This window comes from Danaus plexippus, chromosome 25 (assembly GCF_018135715.1).
Source record: "Danaus plexippus chromosome 25, MEX_DaPlex, whole genome shotgun sequence".
NCBI lineage: Eukaryota > Metazoa > Arthropoda > Insecta > Lepidoptera > Nymphalidae > Danaus > Danaus plexippus.
In genome coordinates, this window is record NC_083553.1 from 4476388 (window position 1) to 4500064 (window position 23677).

At 28.7% G+C, this 23677-nt stretch overlaps 1 protein-coding gene across 2 annotated transcripts in view; it reads left to right on the top strand.

Annotated features, from left to right (window-relative positions):
• LOC116775224 (uncharacterized) overlaps positions 1–23677 on the top strand; it is a 105417-nt gene that overhangs the window by 26984 nt on the left and 54756 nt on the right. The gene's annotated exons all lie outside the window — the stretch shown is intronic.

Below are 23677 nucleotides of genomic sequence, written 5' to 3' on the forward strand. Positions count from 1 at the left end.
GAAAATTTTTAGGTGTTTCTTTAGAGCGTCTGTTATCCAATGGAATAAAGAACTATAGTAACCAAATATATCCAGAAAGTTATATTCCGTAGATAATTTTAGAACAGCATAGGTACAGATCTTTGTAAAAAAAATAAAGATATTTTATATCTCTTCTTATAATGTCAATGTAGTTTTTATTGTATAACCATAGATATTAGTTCAAGTTAATTGTAATTGTAATACTGTTTGTTCTTAGTGGGTGGGAGCTCGATTGTTGGCATTTACAAAAATATGTTATGAACCAAATGAGGTTACATATTTAGCGAGTTTTCATATTTGTATTTAATTTCAATACTTTACTTTATTTCTTTCATATGTTTTTCAATGTCCAAATATATTATCACAGTGTTAGATATCAAAAAATAGAAAAAGTAATATATAGCTAGCAGCCAGAAGTGAGAATTTTTAAATATTGACAAACATTCTAAGGAAGAAATTGTCATTAAAAAAAATTCATCATTGTTATATGGGCGTTATAAGTGTAAGTTAATAAGACTGGGCGAAATTACAGGAATTTAATTTATTGCCGCATTTTAATATTTTCAGCCAGACTCCAAAATGAAATTGAATAATGATGGGTTAACAGAACGGGCAGTGTAAAATTTTGCTGGCAAATTAACCTAAATACCTTTCTCACTTTACCCGTTCTTCAACTGACCACTCCTCAAACAATATCTATATTTTCATTTCGGTATTTTAATTTGTCTACCAATGTCATGATAATCTTAGCCCAATTCATTATATCTATAAAAAGCGGACACCGCAAAATACGTTCGTAATTTATTTTTTTATTTAATGGCAAATATTTAAAAAAAATTTGGAATTCCTTTTTTTAAATCTCTTCTTTAATAATACGTTTATTCTGACATCCTATCCAGTAAAGTTTTTTCGTTTCTTTCTAAAAAGTAACCTTTTAACGATCTCCCTAGGGAACATCCAAGAATAATCATGACATACAATAATGAATTAAAATGGATAGATTTTGAGTGACTCTTTACTTGTGGGTTTCGCAGCTTCTCATTTAGAATATAAGTTTACAAGCAATGGTCAATCTATTTATATGTACTGCGGTTATCGACTTACTAACTCCTATTTAAAGTATTTGATTGAAAGTTTTTTTTTTGTAATACCTATATTATTTCACTCATAAATAATATCCATCTAAATTAATAAAATAATTGCAATCTACTAAAAAACTAAATATTACCTTAGCGATATTTATTCATAGTGCGCCATAGGTATTGTTGGCATAAATAGATTTGATATAACATGATATTTATGGGTTCCGCAGTGGCCCATTCATAATCTGCTGTTTCATTTTATGCGGCGACTATTACGAGCCACGTATGACATGGCTTCGGAACAAAGACGATTCCGCAATAACATATTACTAATATAACACTTTGAATTGTTGCTCCTCATAGTGTAATAATGTTTTATTGAAATAAACTTCAAGATATCTTGAGCAAGCCAAATTATAAAGTGCATAAGAAATTTTAAAAAATATATATTTTTAATTCCACTCACTCTATGTTAGTTTTTACTCATTAGGGCCTATACCGTAACGAGTAAAAACGTATATATGGCATAATTATGGGTATCAAATAAAAAGCCCTACCAAATACCGAAGTTTACCAAATTCAATTACTGCAGTGTCAACCGGATGTTATTCGAAAATCACATTTCATCATTACTGGTCAGAAATCGTATCGTATTAAACCATCAGGCCATTTTCTGCATGATTGATTAAAAATATTATGGAGCACTGATATTTTACAACACTTAATTGAATATGAACTTAATGCTTCAGAGATAATGAGGTCAATTTTAAATAAGACCTAGTAAAATTTTGACAAATATTTTAAATAATTACCTGTTGAATTTTCAGAATGTCGAATCAGAGAACTTGTCCCAGAAGTAGCGATTCACGTAATATATTCACTCAAGTAATCTTAACAGTCTTTCTCAATGAATCGCCGTACTTACATCATTTATCTAAAGTACGCCTATCTGTTTCTGTCTTTATACAAAAGAAGGGATCTCAAGAAGCAGTTATGTCATAAATTCTCCTAATGGAAGTGACCTATTGTTGAAGAGAAACAGCTGACTTAGACTTCTACAATGAACATAACGTTAGTTAGTAATTACGTCGCCTTTGTTTCATTTAAGACAACTACATATATAAGAATAACAGTCGATTTAAACTATCTAACAACTATTAGGTGGTGAAGTGAACTTAGTAACACAAGATGCATATGCGATGTTTGCTGTACATATATTAATGGCTGAAAGGTTTTTTCATTACATTTAAAGTAATATTGATTAGCTTCATTTGAATCGTAACCAAAAAGTTCTGTTATAATACATTAACTATTCACTTTATTTTTAAAATACCAGTACTACTTAACTGCCATGTTGCGTATATACAAAATTGTATATATGTATATGATGTAGGGCGTTTCAGGCGACTTTTAACACTCTACAGGGTGTTTAAAATCGTTATGGTACTAAAATATACTAACATTTTTTTTATAATTATAACATAAGTATTACCTGTTTACCGTATTTCTGTTATAAGTAATAATCTTGTTTGAAAAAAAAAAAAAAAACTTATATTGATTTCGGTTTGCAGTTTCGTTTAAATTTAATTAAGAAATTCTCAAGTATAGAAACCTAAAATAAAATAACAAATTTTCAAAATTAATAGCTAGTATTTTCTATCTGCTTTTAACATGTGTTGCTTATATCTTATAGGGATAGCACACTATTTCATTCGTTTGTGTGCTACTTAAAAGTAGGGTGTATTCCTTATTCGACATTTTGTAAAGAAAACTAGATTAGATTAATTTGTTTCATGCTTTTTGTAATGTACAGAAAGGAAACAGGAAAAAAGACATCCAAAATTCACTTCAATTAACTTAGTATTAAAAATCTATTTAAATCCCTTTAAGTAATGTACTTAAGTTGAGTAGTCTCATAAACTCATGTTCAATCGTATTTTGGGCCTATCGCATCGCATAAGGGATAATTGTCATCGATATTTTTTATGTTGGGATATGTTAAGCAATTTTAAATTCTTTTGAAGTTTTTGATATATCTCAATTAAGGAAAATTGGTTTGAAATTGGAATAGTTTGTATTGGAAAGCAATTAGAAGCTATTCAAGGTCATTGTGTAATTAAAACTCGGTTTCTCGAATGCTTAACGTATACTTAAGCCGATGTATGAGTATATGTAGAAATGACATTGAATTATCTTTCAAGAAATTAAGGGTAATGTTGATTCAAACAACAAAGTTTCTCAGAATCAGCAACGACATCCGCTATATGTAGCTTTTTTGTACCTACATGAATGTTACCTTGACGACATACAAAAAAGACGTTTTTACATAAAAATTTAAAAAATTGCTGTTATTATCTGTAATCTTGTTAATTTTGATCACCATCATCATCAGCCTATAGGAGCCCACTGCTGAGCAAAGGCCTCTTCTCACATAGAGAAAGTTAGACCATTAATCAGCACGCTTGCTCAAGACGGGTTGGCGGTTTCAATCTTATAATTTGAAATTATAAGATCAGGTTTTCTCACGATGTTTTCCTTCACCGCCCGTACGTGGTGTCTAAATACTCTCAGAAAGTAAATGTGACTCGGAAAAGATCACATTGGTACTTGCCAGGTTTCGAACCCGCGCCCTCACGTATGAGAGGCGGGACTTTAACCTCCAGGCCACCACGACTCATAATTTTGATGCTCATCTCCTATTAAAAACCAAAAAGACGATTCTGACTTCATTTGTTAGGATTGGTTGGAAGTTTTTATACCTATACACAAAATTTTTACACCTTTACACACACAAAAAAAAAATCGGCCTGATGCGAGTAATAAATCACATTCCCTTGACTTTACCATACCAATGTTAGAAAAAAGTACTTCTATTTAAAGTTTCCGAGATTTCTTTAAAAATAAACTTTAATTTACTCTTGATTTCACAATAATAAAACTAATTCTAAAGATACTCCAACCAACTATCGCAGAAGTTTGGATCTACACCTAAGTACAAGCCTAGTTAAATAGTAGTTAACAAGTAAAGTTAGACATTTTGAGAGGATAATCCACTTACCAGAGAATCAACTCATCCCATTACAATATCATTGAAGCGGCTGCCGCATTACTATCATATATGAAAGTCCATCTTAATAAAATTAAAATTATTTTCATTAAGTATAAAACAAGAGAATTAATTTATTTAATAACATGAGTACATTAATGTTTCCAACGCAATACTCGCAGCAAGTTCCCAACTAGGTCTTTGATAAACTCGATACAGGAAATACTGTGGAGTGTGTATAGTTCTTAAGCGTAACTGAAAATAGCTCTTCAACGGTTATTAACCAACCAAAAGCTAAACTGAACATTGTGCCATGACCTGTAAGTATATTATGTGTTGGCACCGATAGCTAATAAATTGACAAGGGATTCGACTTATTGCGAACATCGAAAGGCCTCTGCAGTAGGCATTGATAACGTCAATTGTATAAGTTGTTTGTAACTGTAGCAGGTTTAGCTCCGGCTTAATGGGATTAGCTTGTTTTAGTTATTCGCTTGTCTCTTATAAACTTCTATTCAATTCTAGATCTCTTCCAAATGATATTGATTACACCGAAAGTTTTTGGCATTGAGGTTCATTTATCTAAACGTTTAGAGAATACAATTATCTGATATATAACCCTTGTTATAAATAGTTTCTATCCACACCGTTCCTAGTCGTATGCGAGAAACATTCTACTATCCCAAACGATGCACTTCAAAGATATTTACGATCAGGCTAGGCGTTAGAATTTGTACCGAATAACTCTGAATGTAATTCCTGTTAGTTATTCGAATTTAGAACGTGACTGAATTTTTAAATTGCATACCTTGTTTTATAATGATATTTTATTGCTGTAATTATTAAACATTCTGAAAAAACAGAAAAAAATGAGTAAATAGGAGTGTTTGTACGGAAAGAAATTACGTCTGTTGTTGGTAATTCACTTGAATTTATTTGGGATTTACAGAAAATATAGAGTAATAAATGCAATAGAGGTTGTCACAATATGAGATTAATAATGCAATTGACCTTAACCTACTTTGGAACATCGCTTCGCTTGCATTTTGTTAGGACTTTATTACGTAGCGGTTTTAGTCCATTATTGTGATTGCAGCGCTCCATTAACATTGAAAATGCACTCAACATTTATTTAACTTACCTATATTTGTAACACAGTTTGATATTTTCAATATGAGTTCTTTAAGTAGGTATACGTAAGTGATTTTCATCTAAATTGTTATTATCTTATTGAAATTACGCGATATATCTTTCGCCAGAACCTATAGTGTATAATATCTTCATGGACTTTTTGTTCGGATCTGTTAATATATTGTACATTTGAGATCTCTCAAGAAAGAATGTTACTTTCAAAATTAATGTTTATTAAAATTTATTATTATTAAGGAAAAATGAGAAATATGGCAGTGTTGAAAATGTCGCTTTGGACTCCACTTATATAATCAGAATCATTTCATGTTGAATTTGAAGTGATATTTCTTAATGAACCGGGAGTTGTTAATCAAAAGAAGTTTATTTTTATTTAACTTTGAGAATTGAAATAATTTAATATTATTGATTGCCTGCTGCTTTACATTATTTATGATAACTAGACGCATTTGTTATTATTTACATAAAGCGCTTTAAAGCGTTAAGCGCGAGTGATTCTTGCTTTAATTTTACGTTGTTTTTTGTTTTCATTCAACAAAAAAACAATGGTCTATTATAAATGGTCACTTCATTTTATTTTATTTATAACATTTGGAAATGTTAAAAAGGATTGATAGACTTCATGAAATACATTTCATGAGTTAGGATAAACATTCAGATATTAAAAACGATTTCGTATTTCATCTGGACTTAAATGTAAACTTAAAATGTGTCCGTCATATTTAAAAGCGTTTAAAAACGGGTGGATTTTATATAGATAACAGTTAGACTTTCATGCAGATGCTATAATAGATGTAATATAATACAGTAATTATTTAAATTAGATATCAGACATATATATATGTATATATATATGTATGTATATATTACGTGGCTTCTGGATACAAATGTGCTATATATATATAATATGCACTTCAAGGTCACATCTTATATAACTTTAAAATGAACTTACGTTTTTCGTATAGTAAACGTTTTTTTATTCTGTATCTTTCTTCTCGTCAATCCGTGACCACGATAGCTGTAAGTAACCGAAAACCCAGTATATGTAGATAAAAAATAATAAAAACTCTTAGCATCCGAAAATCTTAGATATCATATCATCTGTATGAAATAAAATAAATCGCTAACTCAGTTCTCGAAATTCAATTTACTTTTGTTTGATTTTTGCGAAAAAAAAACCCAATGTGGAGTAAATGTAATGTAATGATGTATGAAATAAAACGAGTTTTTGAAAATGTTTGATTCTAAATTCCCGATGCGTCTGCATTTTCTTTTACTTAAAGTTTAAACGTATTCAGCGATGGTCTATGATACAGGGTGTTACACAAATGTACATTAATTTTTATCCAAAATCAGGTAGAGTTAAACTCAAGCACAATGTCATTTATGGTAAAAATTTAAACAAATCGTTCATCTTTATTAATGTTCTGACTAGGATAGACTCTGGCCGATTGAAGAAAATTCTATAGAAATGTGAGGTACAATCCCTAAGACGTCCCACTAATGTATCTAAGATGATATAATCTGGCAGAATGTATACATGTTCTTGTATTTAGACTTTCGCTGGTTAATTTTAAGGAAATCACCAAAAAAGTTACAAAAAAAAAAATTACTTTATTTAGTATAGCTTTAATTGAATTTGAATTAATATTATTATAATATTAAAAATTGATTTAGAATGGAAGTGCAAGATTTTAATTACAAAAATGATTATAAGGCTCACTAGCCTGACCCGCATATTAAACCGACTTTCAAACACGCGTTGTCATTCTTATGAGGCTTCAATCGGATTTTCGAACACCGACAGACAGACAATAAGGTTAGAAAATGCATTTTTGGTATGGGTACCGTACCGAAACGTAAGCATATACTGTACACGTTCATATGTTTAAAAAATTACAAACAAACACTGCTTTTTTTAGTATAGATAGTCACACTGAAAGACAAAGTCTTTGCATAAAAGACTTTCTGATATTTGTGAAATAATGTATATAGAAAAATAAATTATTAGTAATTATAAATATAGTTTACTGTATTTTTCTATGATGTTTTTCACAAATCATAATATAACAATGTTTTGGGAACTAAACGTAGTAATAAATTACGAAAAAATCCAGCACACGCTACCATATAACGGCTCTCATTTCTTAAACAAAAGAAATCAATTTACCAGTACAGATATTCACAATTAAGTGAGGCTTTCTCCAAATCTGTTACTATATTTTCCACGTATTTACTAATAAATTTCTCGTTACAGAGTACCTGTACTTGTGTTTATATTATATACTATGTTACTTGACAATAGTATATTATATATTTGTTGTCCACAGATAATATATTAGGGACAACATTGGTTTCAGCGAACGCTGCCGCAAACAAAGCCAATGAAGTTTCAGACCTTTGATTTTCTAATGAAACTAAACAGACCGTATTCAGATATATATAGTGTTAATATGAATTCTTTATAACCGGATGTGGAATTGATATATTTTAATGCCTTTATGCTGACGTTTATGTTACGTAAACTTTTCAGTGAATGAAATTTATATATATACAATAAAATATATTTTACATTTCGGAACAGCGATAAGTTGAACCTGATGTCCGAAATACTTGAATGTTTTCATAAAAACAGTTTAAGACCGGAAAAATAAAATAAACCAATAAAGAGGAGGAAAAATAATATATACATATGTATGTTTAACCTTTTCTTGTTTTTTCAACACGTTTTAAATGTTTTTTTTTTTTTTGAAGTTTTATAAAAATACCATTACTTTTTTTTTAAACGAGACAGTTTATCAAAATAATATAGATTTTATTAAAAGTAATTGTCTGCTGTAAAATGGGTCCTTTTTAATAAAATCTAGTATAAATCTAACTGAAAACTATATAACCTAACCTAACGGAAACAACAGTTTTATACGTATGAAAATTTTAATATTTCTATATTACTTATGTAATTTTAGAACTGGATCTGAATTAAAATAATGGACTTCGAGAATTTTCATACAGAATAAGCGGGTGTTTGGTTATTATGTGATGTATTATAAGTTAAGGTAAAAATAACGTAATGAGATCTAAGATTTTCGCGAGTTTTATTCACTTAACTGAAACTAGTATTTTTCGGATAAACTAATAAATCACGCGTAGTTTATCCGAAAAATACTAGTTTCATTTAAATGAAAATAACGTATTAGTAATTGGTTCCTTGACGAAATCATTAAAAAAATATCAACAATATCCAATGTGAGAAGCAAACGAAGGTGAAAGAGTTATTTGCGACATGTTTGCTCGAAGCTTAAACAAATATAAACTTCAATTTATACTCCAGACAAATACAAACTCCCGATATTAAATATATTGTGTACTTTCTCGAGTGAAAATTTCGGACAGGTTAAATTTGGCTCTATTTCCTTAGCGTTTACAATTTCTCTACGCTTTAATAATAGTTAAATTTATAATAAAAAATCTTAATATTATGTTGATGGTATTCAAAAAAAATAAATAAATAGTAAATGTAATTATTTTCAAATATAATAAGACGTTTAAATGCTCATTAGATGTATGCGTATTGGAAAATATATTTTAAATATTAAAATTATTTTTGTTCGAAAATAATTATGAAGGATGGCATGAACAATTTTTATTTACGTCATATGGAATATTTTTTTCGGTATCAATTCTATAAACAAAATATTAAAATATAAATCACCGTATGCAAGAATAGTTGTAGCAGAATATATACATATTTCATTTTTACTTTATTATTAATCAAATACAACGTGATTTGTTTTTACATAAACGTTATACAAAATCACTTTAATAGATTTTTTTCTTCGTTTAAACAATAAATAGGACAGCAGTATATATGTATCATCAGAACATTATAAGTAAATTGTTTGTGTGGTACTTTCTTACGAAGATTTGCTGCCTTCATACATAGATCTATGCTAAAAGAAACCTCTACACTGTATTAAATACGTCTTCAGAACAAACGTTAGAATAATATTTTCAAGACGTTATCAATTAATTCATCTCTAATATTAAAGCCCAATTTTAATGCCAGTCGCGTTTAACAGAGCGCTTCTAATTTTTAACTCTTATTTCATACTTACAAAATGATTTCCCTTATCCTTTCTTTTAGCCTCTTATCTGCCTCATCAAATTGAAGTTTAATTTCGTTTCGATAGAATGACCCCATGATTATTTGATGTCAGCATTACTTGTTGTTTTTTTGATAACATTAAAACCTTCTATCACGGACAACTAATAAGAACTGCTTGTACGAGAATATTAAGTCTAATTTAAAAAAAAATATCTATTGATCAAAATATTATATATTATAATATAATTACCTCGTGATCCACACTTGAGATCTGGTACAGATATCTTGAAATTATCAACATGTTAAATTTACTTTTATTTAATTCCTTTTCTATTTATTAGACTCTAGTAAATATTAATAAAACCACACTTAACCGTTGCTATAACAATGATAAAATATTGCAGGCATTCATTGTGAGGGAATTAATAATCTAAAATATTAACTGAAATATTTTATGAATGCCTCCTTTTATATCATTGACATTAATTCATATGTGTGTACTAATACTGAATAACATTTATAATTTATGAGGTCGGAATATAGAAGTGCATATAAATGTTTTAATTTCATGAAAGGAATGTTGTTAGCTATATATTTTTTAATATATGCATAATGTGCCTAGGTTTTGGTATTCAATAAAAAAAATCTATTTATTGATACGGCTCGTATTGAATATAGTTCAGAATTCAATAAATGTAGCATTACATATTAACTATGACTCAGTCTCAGCCATCCATTAAACGTCTTACGAGAATTCCTGTAAACGCTGAATTTGACGTAACACGTTTACTTTATTAGTAATTCATTTGGGACTTTGCTGGTGTGACGATAGTGTCTTTGCGTGTAACACGCCAAAGCTTGCTTGTAATTCTAACCATGTTTATTCAAATCTTTATAACAATCGACTCAGCGGTTTTATTGCTGTGAAATATATGAAAAACAGACGGACAAAGTTGCTCACTATTAATATATAATGTTTTCTAACGCTCACTATAGATATAGTAAATAAATTTTGTTTATACCTATTTGTATACATGTATATTTATATACATATATATGCGGGTGAGAAAATTTTTAAAAACTAAAATATTCTTTAACATTCCATGTGTTTTACACTTATATTTACTATATTTGAGGTAACACTTAAACATGAATTTTTGGTTCTTAATTGTCTTTTGTGTTGTAATTTTAAGTCTACCTGTAACATTTACATCTAAATGATTAAAATAAATCTCAGGACTTTGTGGATAAGAAAAAAAATCTTTGTTCATACAATAAATAGGGAAAAAGCTATTTAATATGAAATGACCTATTTCCTATTTGTATTTCTGAATTTCTTATTAAACATTATGAAATATAAATGAAATAAACCATCTCTCTAGATCCGGTGACGGCTAAACAGGAAAACGGTTAATCAATATCAAATTGAGTTTTGCACGCAGACGATCTATTATTTCTGCTCTTATTTATTTTGTACCTTGAAAACAAACGTTAAGACTAGACCGGTTTATTCTATATTATTTTGTAAAGAAAATATTACTGAATAACACTGATTTATTTTATTTATTTAGTATTGTATAAGTGTCAATAAATTTGAAAAATAAATTGAAGTAAGTCAGAAAAGATTTAAGGCAAAAATTTAAAATATATAATTATAAATCTTTATACAATAAAATATATATATTTTTGGTTCAAACAAAATATATATTTCCCAGAATAGTTTACTAAATTATCAATATTATTTTGTACAAATCGTAATGTTATTTTTTAGGCGAAGGTTCAATGTTTTGTGCGAAATCTCTCTAAAAATGTAACAACGAAATTAAATAGATCGATCTGTTTAAAAATACGTTAATTGAATTACTATTTCTAATCGAATTACTTGATTAAGGTATATATTTTTTGTACATCAGAAAATGAGGTATATTTTATATAATAAAAAAATAGTTATGTAGAAATCCCTCGGATAATGGTTTGAACCGGATTCAAATGATTTCTGCTAAGGTTAACACAGCACTGGCATAGAACTGAGAAAATGTTCCGCATCGGAGTCACAGCGGTATCGGTTTCCTTATACCAGATATAAACACTGTCAGCGGCGCTCTGTTTAAACTGAAAGTATAAAAGCAATACGCTTTGCGAGTTTTATACAAACAAATAAAAAGCACTTTCCCGTTTACGTCGCGGAACTAGGTTTTCATCAAGTAATATCGGTATAGTGCTTCGCTGTAGGAGTTATTATTTCTTGTCTTACGTACTCGCTTGATTTATTAATATTGTCTCTCCGCATAGTGTATTAGTTTCATACTCGTATACAACGTTCCTACTACACTAACATAAAGACGGTAGCGGAATGAAGCATTACATTTAATATAGTAGTTGAAATTTAAATTTAATATATAAGTAAGTACTTCTTTATGTTATCATAACATCGCTTTATATTATTTATTATGGCATTAATCAGACAGTGTTGTTTATAGAAGCGTTCATGTCTTAATCATGTTTGATATAAATATTGAAAAGATTACGGTACAAGAGCTTATCTGCCTTAAGAAACGAGAATAATTAATAGCTAGATGTATCCACGGACATATTCTTAATAATTTTTAATTCGTCACATAACTAATGAAGTACATAGAAATTATTTTAGCTTTAAAATCTTTTAACAGCATAGTAATTCCCTTATATCATGAGAAATATATTTTTTACGTTAAATATAGTTTAACATACCTTAATCTATATATATGTTAAAGCTCAGATAAATAAAATATCATCAAATATTAAATAGAAATGAAAGCGTTAACATTTAAACCGTTTCAACAAGCAAGTCATAATAACATTAAACATTTAGTGTAATACCCAGTAACAGTCTGATGCATCGTTGCAATTTAAATACTGAAAACTATCTGTTAATTCAACATATAAATGGTCATAATAGTAGATTACATTTTAAATACACTATTTCCTCCATGTACAAGCAATTAGTGTGTAAAAACATCGTTTGTCAGACGGAGATAATGTGGACGACTAATTTAGGTTGTTTTGTTTAAAATAACATCAGACTGTGGAGAGCTGGAAAAAGGATGTTACCATGAGATTTAGAACCTGATTCTTAACGAGCAACTTCCAAGGATACTTTGTTTGAAACATGAAACAAGTTATTCAAATGGTCCCCGATCTTCATTATTTTAAAACTATCTAGATTCTAGAAGATACTTTCTGTAGTATAAATAACAAATACGAAAGGAATTCACAATGTATTTTTTTAAATAAAAACTTCTTAGATACGCAAACTCAAATTTAAACATAACAGTGTATGTGAAAAAGTTAAATTAAAACTAATATATTCGGATGTACTAAATGTTTTTTATAATTTGACCCGTGGAAAACGAAATAATTTTCATTTTGTCTGGCCTTTATAACGGTTGCTGCAAAGTAACCGAAACGTCGGGGATATGTAGTTTAAAATAATAAAATCCGCGTAGTAAATCCGAAAATATTAGTTTTATATATATACACGCGAAAATCTTAGATCTCATTGTCTTAAAGAGTTTATTAATGATACCTGGAAGCCGATACTAGAACTCTGTTACTATCACCATTCAAGATAATGAAAGGTATCCTCAAAAAGCATAAATAAATGGAAAGCGTACATTCGTTTTTATTTTAAAATTATTAAATAAATCCAGGCTTAACAGTTTTTAAGTTTTGTTAATTAGAAGTATGATATCACTATCAGTTTAAAACTCTATACGTCAGTGAAAAAATTAATTCCGATATAAAATAAAATAATTGTCCAGATGTAAAGAATCTTAAGATGAATCTTAAGAAAAATCTTAAGAATCATGTTTATTTTTTTTATAATTTTAAATTAATATCAGAAATTTCATTAAATTATGATGAACGCCTGTTACAAATTATTATGAAAAATGTACGAGCCTCCTTTTAATAAATACAAGGTAACATTTTTATCAGTTTTCTTGGCTATTACGGGAATCATTGCCAGGGTTTTTCATATTCTTAAATGGAAACCATAAAACATAATGAACCGAAAGTTTTAAAACTGATTTCTTACAAAAAACTGAAAATATGCTTTAATTTAGGTTTTAACAAGCTCTTTGAACTTACGGTTCGACGGTTTTTGAGATGTGCTGGAGAAAATTGAGTTCCAATTTTAATAAAACTATTTCAACATTATACCGATAATGACTTTTTTACGACAAGAAGTTTTTCTTACAAGAAATCGATCGTTAAGTATGAATTTTATTAATTTATAAGAAGTTCTGTCATTTTTTAGTTTTATTCTGAGAAGAAATATATAAATTTGCTGGATTCTATATGAGATCGGCTACCCTCAATCTAAACAATCAAAGTTATAATAATAAATAAAAACATAAATCTTGTTACCCCATTATTGTGCTTACTATACGCCTTATAAAAGTAACACTATCGTTCATAGAAGGAAATGACGAACATTGTAACTTACAAAACGATGTCACACTGCTTACTGAAAATCTCTCTTGGACAATCTAAGAGGCATAATTTGTTTGTATTTAAACTTTGTATGGTAATTAACATATGTATGTATATCTACCAGAAGTATAAAATATACAACTACAATCATTATACACAGCTTCAATGTCTAGTAAATATTCTTTACAATGACAAAAAAGGTTCTTGAAGTTAAAAAAAAAATCGTTGTTTTGTTTACTATTCAATTGGGATTGTAAATACAGTTTTTATAATTCTAAAATCACAGGACATCTGACGTAAATTTTATTTATTTGGACTTAAAAAATATTAGAATATAAAGTACATGTATATAGTTTCAGGAGAATAAAAACTCATTATTATTGACAGCCTTAAAATAACTTAATCCAAGTATTCCATAAAAAGCCATTATAACATTTAGAGTTTTAAGTTTTATTTATAATATAAGTAACTTTCTATTAAAATCTATGTCTATTATTTCTGTCTATGGCACAAAAAATTCTAAGTCAATGTACTTGGATGTAATACGTAATTACAGTTAAGGTTCATCTAAACTTCTGAGAATACAATTTTTGATTTTATGACTATTTGAGAATTTTTTTATATTTAATTTAACATTTCCAAATTTCTTTAACTAAGGCAAGCAAATTTGAAAACGAAGTTAGTGTGTGTACTTTGTTATTATGAATTAATCTAATGTTACTGTTGAAAATATCTAAGATTTTCCCGTGTACACATTTAAATGAGACTAAGTTTTAGTTTCATTTAATATTATTGTTGTTGATAAGTTATATCCGTAATGATTTACAGGTAAATCTGAGTTATACTACAAGTAAAATCTTAAATTTAATATCAAATCTATATTCTTAATGGATTCAGAACATGCGTGACATCGATCGAACGCGTGACCGATTCAGTTCATCCGGATAATTCAAATTTCAACCCGGATATCCGTCACTGAACGTGACTTCGCTGCTTAATTGAAATCCGGATTGAATATCTTAAGTTACTAGACTTTAAGCTTTTGATATCCTGATGGTTTTGTACGAATTAAATTGTATTTAAAATTATGTCATTGGTTACGGGATATATTGTTGTATCCCTACAATTACTGTCATAAATTTAAGTATAAACTTATATAAAAATACTTTAATTAATTTATAGAATATACGCCTCAGCTCAAGATAATCTATCGAAGAGATGACTTCTAATATGAAGTATTTAAATTTTTTTATATTTGGTCTAATTTTAATTAACAAAATTATTTTAACGCAACTACGCATATTTGGTTTCTGTTTTTCAGGTTTATTATAGTTTCTTTGGTTTTGTATTGCATTTTAGGATAAAAAACTTCTTATGTATAATTGGTTATATAAATATTTGATAAAAATAATGCTAATGGTCACGTACAACTCGTCTGGCCATGATCACGGCACTATAAAGTCGAAAGTTCGTTAAAATTTTGCGTAATAAAATTGCGTAGCAAATCCGAAAACCACTGTTTTATTCATACGCATATTAATCAAATTTACGATTTAATCTAAACCATTGAAAAAATACAATATTTCGTTTTCATATTACTGTGAATGCATCATATTAAATGAAGTAGATTATTCACATAGTTAACAATTCAAATAGTTAATGAAACAGACGGTAAAACTCTCGTTAGTTTTTTTTTTCATCAGAGTATTAAGAAAAAAGTCTAAAGGTTGTTAGATATAACACTAATGGACATAAAACTATTTTACATCTACGACTTATTTAACGAAAAACATGTTACTTTAAAAGATTTAACAAGTTCTTCGGTTGCTAAGACTTTTGGTTCGACTCTGTTCGGTTGCTAAAACTTTCGGTTCGATTCTATTCGGTTGCTACGACTTTCGGTTCGGTTCGGAGATTCGATTATAGAGACTTTGTTTAGGATAAGATAAACATTTCAGTGTCATCTTGAGATTTAATTTTCTCTTTTTGTAACCAATTTTAGATTTTTCAAAAAACATTATTTGATATTTTAATAATCTCAAAAAGCTATTCGATTTATTCGAACATTTTAATTCGTAAAAATATATATTTTTTTTAATTAAATTTATACCTATCAGAAAGCTTTCTAAAGTCATTTGCTTACATATTATCTTAGTAAATTTACATCATTCGTCTTTTAACTAACTGACCAACTTTAATGTAGAGTGAACTATTACATCTATTCATTACTCGGTTTTAAGGATAACCCTAATTCTGCTTGTTACTTGTTCACAGGAAAACTTGTCTAACAAAACTTAAGTTCCGACTAGGGTAGATCACGTGTACTAACATCAAAAATAACCAATCTTACAAATTTTTTTATACAATTTCGTCTTATTATTTAAAAAAAAAAATTGAAAATAAAAGATAATATTCATATAAATAATAATTTTAGTTAAATAATAGCGTAAAATATTATTGTCATATTTTCAAACGCTTAATATTTCGAGCTACTAACTAATTTGAATAAACAATAATCATATTACAAATAGTTTGAAGAATTTGTACGAAATAAATGAAAAAATTTACATCATGAATAATCTAATTTAAAATATATTCTCATTTAAGTCTCCTAGCTAAAGGCACATCACTTTTGCTCTTTGAACATTGAAATGGAGCAAATTAGAACTTGTAATTCATAGTACCAATTTTACACTGCCCTCTTAGGACATACAAAACCTAATTTTGATGTTAATGAGCAATTGTGTACCGTTGCTTCACTTGTTATATCACATCACGGCTTCGAGGCTCAAATTAGATATAAGTAACATTACGTCTTACGTAACAAAAATATTTTTTAAGAAGAAACAGTAAAATGACACGGAGGATATTTTTTGTATGTGTTTTATGCAAAATGTAATTAATTTGTATTAATTATGGTTTAATTAAAACATTTCTTTTTTAACTTTGATTCATTTACAAAAACAAATTCAATAACGTAAACGCAATATTTTAACTGGAGTTTAAGTTATTACTCTATTATTGTTTTATGTACATATATTATTGTAATGTATATATATAAGTATATATTTTTTAATTAAAAAGCCCATATGTCACTTTTAATACCTAGTCCTTGGTAAAACCATAATATCTTTGTAGTTAATCAGCGGTATTTATCTATATTGATATTCAAGTTACGGATAGCCAGTTTAATTTTGATTAAAACTCGATAGTGTGTTGGGATGTCTGCATTTTAAGGTCCCATTTTCCCTTAAGGTTTTGTTTATACAGTTTTTTCCCGTCCCTTCAGTATGCCAATGAGGAAGTAAATTAAGGGCAAAATAACTTTAACCAAAAACAGAGATTTTTAAATTTTTGCCGTACAAAAAACGATGTCAGTAGATAGGTCATATTTCAAAACTGTACAGTTATACATTTTTGTTCATTTCTGAGGAACTCGGCATATACTTTTCTGATGTTTATAAATTATAAAGTATCCTAAACATTTTCAGGTCACAAGTATTTGGGACAACGCTTAAACCTATTTTGCGTATAAGCGCCGTGAGTTTGGAGCGATTTAATTAAATCGAGGTCATTTTTTTTCACAACAATTTAAGCAAAAATTAAAAATTAAAACGTTAGCAGAAAGAGCTTGTACGTTGTTTTTAAGTGTATTAATATAATACATTTCTGCATAGAGAGAATTTACTTCATGTAGAGTTAGCTTAGAATTTTCTAAAGTTATACAACAACTTAAAACCTCTGTTTGTTTTGCTTGCAAATAAAATTCATTCATAATTTTCTTACCGAAAATATCGACACGAAGTTTCCCTTTTAAACAATCGTTCCTTTGATTTGTCATCAACCTTGTTAACAACTTCGATGATTGAAATTCTGTAGCAGCTGTGCAAAGGCTAAGAATAAATTACTCAACTTTTAAGGATATTTCGCATAATTTTATGTATCGGTTTTCTATTCAATATTATCGAAAATACCTTTGAGAGACAAGTCGAGCTACTAGTTTGAGAGACAAGTCGAGCTACTAGTTTGAGAGACAAGTCGAGCTACTAGTTTGAGAGACAAGTCGAGCTACTAGTTTCGGGCACGAAATTTGTTCTTTAATATCGTAGTTTCATATAAGTTTTATTAACCTTTATATAATTTAAATATTAATTTTGTGATAAAATATAAACTTAACGCAATAATAAAAACACTGCAAAGAGAATAATCCGTAATTATAATTTCTTCCGTAAGGACAAATCCGTTTAATTAAATTTTAAGTCTTCTCTTCCTGCGGCATATTTAATTCGTTTTATGCAATATGCAATTTTGAGCTCTATAAACATATACATAATAAAATAAAAATCCTCATATAATATAAAGAATTAAAATGTAATTATTTTTCTTTTGTAAAAAATGCCCCTTTAGACCAAGTATAACATAAAAGGTTCCTTGGTAACATCGCCGTTCTAAGGCTGTAGTGGATACATTATGTTTCTACTTATTTTGTAAATATTTAAATTTAATAAAAGCCTTGGAAACCGGGTTTTAACTGAAAATATATTTTTTGTATGCTATTTTCTTGGTATGTAAAGTTATCCTTTCAGTATGAAAATTTTGAAACGTTACTAAAAAACATGTCACAACTCAAAACAGTTTATATGAAATCAATATAAAAATAAGTGACTTTGGGATCTAGAACAAATATCTCAATAAATTTACAAAAAAAATTGTTTATTAAAATTTATTTTTATATTACAGTTTTTCTGTTAATTTTTCTTATTCTCCAATAATTATGCTTGCAGGTCTGATTCTAGATAATAGATACATAGTAATAAACTATAATGTTTTAAACGGGACTGTTATCTTTAACTTTTTCATCTAGTTTTCATGGAACAAAATTAAATTTACGCCTTAGAAAAATCCGCTGTATTGCAACGCGGGACTACCGTTACGTGTGCTAAAAATGAAGCCAAAAATAGTATGAGCATATTTTTGCCACAATAATTAATATTATTAAAGAACAAAGGTGATACAAATTAAATAAATTATTGCGTAAAAAAAGTAATTGTATTTATTTCGTGCATGTATCGCTTGGTGTATTTTGTGTGAGTAATTATTTTCAGGAACGACAACATGATATTTTAAAAAGCTAACACTCAAAAGTTAAGTACTGCGACATTTTGATTGAAGTGGCAAATGGTGTGGCCGCCATTACACCCGGTCAAAACGGATATCCGGACCGCTATAAAGATACCCGGCAGCTGGTCAAACTGTGGGGAGGTTTTATCAAAAGTATTCTGGGACGCGTTATCTAATACCGTTTTCGGTTTTTTCCAGAAATTGTGTTTTGCGTTATCATGTTCTGCTTTTTCTGTGAAAAGTGAATTGAAGAGATCCTTGTTTATGGAAAAGTTATCTGATGAAAATATTATTGATAAAAGACATTGTGTTATGGAAACTAGTCCTGGTTCGAAGAAGAATTTAGTAGACATTTAAAGATTTCATTTTTTAATATCATATATTTATACGTGTAAAAAGGTCGTTAGATAAAATTAACTTTATATCACCTTTGAGTTAAGAAACCCAAAAACTTTTATAATAAAAATAACATTAAACAGAATTAAAGTTTGAAAAATCTAAGATACTTTTGTAAATCAATTTACTTAATTTAACTAATTATTGATACATCCTGTGAAAATGAAACAGATGATAATATATAAATAAAATATAAATTTAGGCTCATCATAATTTTTTTGCAGCTTTTAAGAAAAATTATATGATATTTGACTTAGTCATACAAACGATGTTACATCCAACTAAAATGGTAACAACAAATAATAAAACGATAAACTCTGGGCAGATAGTTGGAAAACTACTTCCAGAATGCCGATAAAAATAAATCCCAATGAAAATTATGATGTCAGTTCAAAAGTCTTCATGTAAAGACAATATTGACTTCCAACTACGATTGTGTGACAAAGTTTGAAATTCTAACAGTACGAGAATTCATTGTAAAATATGTGAAGATTTCTATGGCAGGATATTTTTAGTATATTGTGACATGACAGCAAGATATTATTAATAAGTGCTATAACTAGTATTGAAATGTTTTTATGAAACATTGTGTTAGTCTGTTTTTTTTATCCTATCAATAGATCTCAGAAGAATAATTAAGAAGGCAAGTGTTATAAAGAAGCTTCTCTTTATAAAATTAACTTAAATAAATTCAACGGTTTTCTAAAATATTGTCACACTAAAGAAGCCTGTTTAATATTGTCATGTTTATTGAATCTTGTTATAAGTTATAACTTAAACAAAAAAAATTTTAAACTTTAAAATAGATCAAAGCATTAGGTTTTCTTGTAATTCTTCTCAAAATTTTCAATAATTCGAAACTTATTTTGTTGTTGAATGAATTATTTTGTACTATTATGATAGAATTATAATTATTGTGAAACACTCTTATTAAAAAAATATATTTATATGAATATTTTAATTTATTAATATTCAACCATTATCCGTTTTAATTAAACCATATTTTTGATATAAACCTGCTTAATTTTATGTGGTGTTGAACATTAATTTATTTGTGACACATGAACAAGAATTCAAAAATTAATTGGCACATCAAGCAAACAGTATATAAATCATTGCCAATGAGACGAAAGCTCTTAGAATTCAATGGATTCACCGTGCGGGTGCCGGGTCCATCGCGTTGCAGGGAGAGGAGCTTCAACAGTGCCTGGGACTTGCGAGCGGGGTGTAGGTGTAAGGGCTTAAACCCCTAACTAGCGCGCGTTAAACGCTCATCTCCACTGTCCAAGTTGCTCTCCCTAAAAGAGAGACACATGAACAAGAATTCGTACATTTTCATTACCTAGATATGTTTTTTCAACAACTTTATATTAATTGGCACATCAAGCAAACAGTATATAAATCATTGCCAATTACAGTAATTTTTTTTCGCTGCCAAAGATTACCAGTAATTTCAGGACCTCTTCATGAGGATACCAAGATGGCTACGCATCATAATTAGTTCATCATATCCTCCAAGCGTCGGCTCGAACATCAAATATTAAATTTACATTGCATTATCAATACTTCGTGTTCGTGTTCGGATTGAAAAAGTGTAATTCAATCTCCGTCATTTCATTACAATAATCAATATTAATCTAAATTTATCACGAAAATCAAATTTCACACGCAACATTATAATTAAGTTGTATATGTACTTATTAATTGGATAATTAGCGTAGTTGTTCAGTTATTTCGTAAATCGTTGAAACACGACCTATAATAACTCATTGCTACTTACATGGTCTGGGTATTGTGTTATAATTATACCGCTAAATTTAGAACACCTCTCTTGTTTACCAAGGAGAGAATATTTTAATAAACACAAAATCTGAGACTTAGAGCGTTGTAATATTATTATTATTATTTTTTTTGTAACTAGTTTGAAATATTACACAATTTCGTATATTTCTTTCGCCTAATCCGATCTTTAGTATATTTCGCTATAAGGCCTAAAGGTACTTCTGCTAATCTCGCTACCACGCCCCTTTAAGGTTGCTGCCATAAAACTGATCCTGTACTACGAAACGTGCGTAGTCAATAAAAATGTATTAAACGGAAATCCTCCAAAAACCCGACCCCGTGTTTTGAAAATACTGTTAGGTAACGCTGAAATAGCTATTATCAACTGTCTTTATAGTTATATTTCGTGATACACTTCACCAAACATGTACTCTGAGTAAGCAAACAGTTTAATTAAATAAATTTTAAATCGATAAATAATTTCAGAAAATTTTGTACGATATTAAAATTTTATATTAATAAAATAATTCACATTTTTTTTTCATAAATTAATTCACAGAAAACACAGAAAACTATCCATGGTTCAAATAAATGAATTAATAGGTCATGCAAAAGTCATTCAGTCAAAAGTCAGTCAGTCAGTCATGCATGAAATAATAAACAAAAAGCCTGTCATCAAAGTAATGTGATTCGGTTCTATAGATTTATTATTGTAATGAAACATTTATTTGGAATGAACTTAAATCTTTTGATTTTATTTCCCGGGAATCTTTTGTAATGACCGCTGATGGAACGTTATCTTCATGCTCCGCCACACCATTCTTACGTGGAGATTTTATTATTTTTTATTTTATTCGCGATTTCAATTACGTATTCATATCTAAATGGAAAGTTTAGAAATGCGGGAATGAAATTAATGTAATTAAGACCAAGTTTAATTCAATTATAAAAAACATAATTTTTTTTTCGTACATTTTATGTGTGTTAGTACTTCTAGTTATATATATTATTCAGTTATATTCGTATATATTTTTTTTAACTGCATTTAATCGTATATTTTTTACGTTATGAAAGCCAGTTTTGGATTTTTTATAGCAAATATGAAAGAATGAGATCTAAGATCTTCACGAGTTTTATTCATTTAAATGAAACTAATATTTTTTCGGATAAACTACACGTGATTTATTTTTGTAAAAAACTACATACTCCCGACGTTTCGGTTACTTTTCAGCAACCGTGATCAAGGGCAGAGGAGATGTGAATGTCTGTCAGTTGGTCCTGTTATTTATCATCTATCGCCAACAATTTCTTAATTTTCTGGCGTACCGCTCTGGATACCGGCAGAAGGCGCTTACGGTGTCTTGAGGTCCTGCGGTGTGGTTACGGATATGGAATTTTATATAATATATAGATAGCTAGATATATAGATAGATTCCAGCCATCTTCTCTATTGAAATTGGGATGTTTTTTAATTTCAATAGCCTCGCGAATTAACCTCGGTACATACTTGTCTTCACGAGCGAGGATTTGAGGTTTATCAAACCGAATGTAGTGGCTAGGTTTTTCCATTGTGTGTTCACACACTGCTGACTTTTACGCACGCCTATTTTTGATATCTGAGATGTGTTCTTTAACCCTTGTACCGATGCTTCTCTACGTCTGTCCAATGTATGACAAGCCACAGTCACAGTCGAGTTTGTAAACACCCGCTTTTTGCAAAGGAATGGTAGTCTTGATTGGTCTCAAGAATGGGCTCACTTTCTTATGTGGTTTGTAAATAGTCTTGACGGACACCTTCTCCAAAATGTTGCCTATTCTGTCAGTAACTCCCTTCACATATGGTAGTATCGCAGGTTGTCGTTCAAAAAATTTACAAAAATAAATCACGCGTAGTTTATCCGAAAAATATTAGTTTCATTTAAATATGAAAGGTTATGGAAAAATCTATTTATTTTTCAATTTTATTGAAATAATAGCTAAACAAGCAAATTTTTTTTTTTGGTAAGGCTGTATTCTAACTCAATCTCTCCCATATGGCTACACAAGAGATATATCAGAGCTCAACTACCATTTTACCAAGGAAGTCATCTTCCATCATCAGGAAACTCTTTTTGATAAATGTCTCAGCATCTTAATAGTATATGAAATGTTATAGTCAAATGAAAAATTAAAAATCTCTGATCGAAGAATAGAAGTTGCCAAAATTGCTAGTTAGATTTCAAACATACATTTGCCCATTGTTGTTTTTTTTGTATTATTATAGTATTACTTATTATATTAAAAAAACTGATTTCAAAGTTTATTCCAAGGAAAAATCGCCTAATAATTATTTAAACTAGTGATATTACAACCATCTATCTGTAATATAAGCTTGACGATATTAGAAAAGTTGCCGAGAACTGACTTAACTTCCTCATTTTATGATTTCACCATAAAAATATTCCACACAAATTCCAAATCGAGATATTAATATCATAGAAATGCGTAAAACTTCTGTCCGAG